We start from the raw sequence: 3,662 nt of genomic DNA, 5'->3' as shown, positions 1-3,662 counted from the left end.
CGATGACCTGCTTCCTGTCCCCAGACACTAGTTTGCGTTTTCTACAGTTCCCTGTGGATGAACTTAGACAGTAGGTCATCTTTCTGGCTTTGCTCACTTTGGCTGACAACTCTGAGGAAACACCGTTCTAACCAAACATTATTCAGCTCAGGAACCAGGCTGGGGAATGCCCATCTCTTGGTGTACAAGGACTTTGTTAGGTTTTTGTTTTTCTTTTTGTTTTCTACAAGAAGCCTATAGTACTTTGTGGTTACCGGATCTTTCCTAATGAGTAACAGGAATAAGTTATACTCTTATTTTTGCCAAAATCTATAACCTTAAATACTCTTAGTTGGGGTTTTACTGCTGTGAGCAGGCACCATGACCAAGGTAACTCTTATAAAGGACAACATTTAATTAGGGCTGGCTTACAGGCTCAGAGGTTCAGTCCATTATCATCAAGGCAGGAGCATGGCAGCATCCAGGCAGGCATGGTGCAGGAGGAACTGAGAGTTCTACATCTTCATCTGAAGGATGCTAGCAGAAGACTGACTTCCAGGCAGCCAGAAGGAGGGTCTAGAAGCCCACACCCACAGTGACACACCTGCTCCAGCATAAGCCACACTTTCTAATAGTGCCACTCCCTGAGCCAAGCATATACAAACCATCACAAATACCAACCCTCCTACTTTTCCACACTAATTTTTGCAACAAAAAAAAAAAAAAAAAAAAAAAACCAACTCAGCTGTGGGGCTAGAGAAATGGCTCAGTGGTTAAGAGCACTGACTGCTCTTCCAGAGGTCTTGAGTTCAATTCCCAGCAACCACATGGTGGCTCACAACCATCTGTAATGGAATCTGATGCCCTCTTCTGGTGTGTCTGAAGACAGATACAGTGAACTCACATAAATAAATCTTTAAAGAAGAAAAAAAACCTCAGCTGGGGCAAGAACAGGGTGTGGAAGGATCATTAGAGACTAAGTAGTCCCTTCAGCACTGTGGAGTGTGTATAGCAGACACTGGCAGCAGCGGCTATTTGACTGCCTTACTGTGATATCACTATATATTGATTAGTGTTTAGTGATTGACTAAATGATTAATTGACAGGCTCTTACCCTTTAGCCCAAACCTACCTGGAATTTGCTACATAGCCTAGATTGACCTCTAACATGTGGTAATCCTCCTGCCTCAGCTTCTCAAGTACTGAGAATTACAAGTATGAATTATCAACCCTAGTTAGAATCTATCAGTTGGTTTTTATTTATAATATTTTGATTTATTTTTAAAGTTATACTTATTTATTTGTGTGGGGGTGCACCTGTATGCATAGCTTACTTGTGGAGGTCAAGGGGCAAGTTTCTGGAGTCTGGTCTCTCCTGGTGTTGGGTCCCATGGATTGATTCCAGGTTGCCAGACTTGGCAACAAGCACTTTTACCCACTGGGCCATCTCATCAGCTTGTCTGTATTGTTTTAAACCTTTAACAAATGTCTTACAGCGAACTGTGCTCCATGCTTTCAGCCTTCAAGGACTCAGTAAGGACCAAAGGTTATGCCAAAGACCACAGGGATGACATTCTATGGTGTCTAGAATTTGTCTGAAAAGACCTAACAAGCCAAGTGGAGAGACTAACGCCTGTAGTCTCAGGACTTGGGAAGGTGAAGCAGGAGGATTTCTGTTAGAGACTAGCTGATCTCAAAACAAAACGAAAACTTCAGCAGGAAAAAGAAGTAGGGGCAGATAGAGAGAATCTGACCAAGTTCAGGCAGTGATCAAAGTCTTGGGGTGGCGACAGAGAGGCTCATTTGGCATTCCCCAGGGCTTTGTATGTTTGAAAATTACCACCATCGGTTTTCTAATCAGACTAGTAAGCTCCCTGTCTTCTTTTGTGTGGGATCTTGTGTTAAATGTTGCTAATGCATCCTTTCCAAACCACTGTGCTTCAGACCATAAACTCAGGGTAATTTAAGACTTGAAGAAAATACTTATCTTAGCTATCCTCAGTACAGAGCAAGCTCTGAAAAAGCAACAGAAATTGACTTAATCAGAATGATTCATAGGTCTCAGTAGCCACACCATACGGAGGTCTCCTTTGATAATGTACAAAGAGCAGAGAAAAAAAAAAGTCTTTTTCCTACAAGGTTGTTTTTAGGAAGTTGGTGGGAACATAGCAGACTTAAGAAATTTTCTTCTTATGTTGTTTATGCAGTGCTAGAGATGAAATCCAGCACCCCAGCCACTAAGCAACCATCTACTAACAGGGCCTCTGCCTTTCAGGGTATCTAGAGCTTCCCTGGTTGGGGTGACACACCCCTGTAATCCCAGCACGCAGGAGGCATGGCAGAAGCTCACCAGCCTGTTGTTCTACACAGAAATTTAAGACCAGGAAGGACTACATAGTGGGACCCCTGTCTCAAAGGATCCAATACAAACAGTAAGACAAAAATATTTCTTGAGTCTCTATCCAGGAGGGAGAAAAAAAAAAAAAAAAACCCACATAAAGGGCTGGAGTGATGGCTCAGTGGTTAAGAGTGCTTGCTGCTCTTACAGAGAACCGGGAACTTGATTCCCAGCGCCTACATAGGGCAGCTCACAATTGCCTGTATCTCCAGTTCCAGGGGATCAAACACCCTCACCTGGCCTCCCCAGACACTGTTCACACAACACATGGTGCTCTCTGTAAAGCAGAAAGTGCTCTTACCTGCTGAGCCATCTCTGCAATCCCTGCGATGTAGTTAACTACCTTCGTCCTCCAAATTGCTACATAAGTGAGAATGACCTTGACCACCTAGTCCTCAAGTCTCTACCTTCTGAGTGCTGGCATTGCCAATGTGCACCACCATGCCTGGCTAAGTGCCCATCATTGTAAGTGAACAGCATCCCATGGTATTCAAACACTACAGTTTACAGTGAGCTAAGATCAGCAAAGTCATAGACAGGTGGTTAATATTTACCAGTTTCCTGGGTAAAAACCTTCATCTGTCTGCTGTGAAGTCATTGTAAGGCTCTCTGTAGCACTGTACAAGTATCAAGCACCTGTATCCAGCACGCCAGAAGAGGAGGCAGGAAGATGTGGCTTTGGAGGCCAATCTGGGCCACGTAAAGATACTGTATCTTTAACAACAAACTTTACTTGCAATGTTGTCTTATTCTGCAGCCTGGGATGGCCTGGAATTCATGATTCTCCACCTGCCTCAGCTTCCCTAGTTCGGGGAATACAGGCACATGACAACAGAATCTTTAAGGGTTTTAGTCAACTTTGTGTTGCTATGATAAAACAATGGGGAAGCAAAGAAGTAGGTCGTTTTTTCTGACTATTGTTTTTTGTTTGTTTTTAGGTTTTTTTGTTGTTGTTTTGTTTTGTTTTTCAAGACAGGGTTTCTCTATAGCCCAGGCTGTCCTGGAACTCACTCTGTAGACCAGGCTGGCCTCGAACTCAGAAATCCGCCTGCCTCTGCCTCCCGAGTGCTGGGATTAACAGTGTGCGCCACCACTGCCCAACCTGACTATTAAGTTATGAGTTCATAAATGGGTTAGTCCGGCTGGGCATGGTAGTACTAGATCAATATCCGAGCCACTGGAGAGGACAGGATGGCAAGGTCAAGATAGGGCAACTGGCCACACTCCAACACCCAGAAAGCTGAACTCAGAGATCTACCACACAGAAAACAAAACTATGTCAGAG

This window comes from Arvicanthis niloticus, chromosome 20 (assembly GCF_011762505.2).
Source record: "Arvicanthis niloticus isolate mArvNil1 chromosome 20, mArvNil1.pat.X, whole genome shotgun sequence".
NCBI lineage: Eukaryota > Metazoa > Chordata > Mammalia > Rodentia > Muridae > Arvicanthis > Arvicanthis niloticus.
This window is presented reverse-complemented; position numbering follows the sequence as displayed.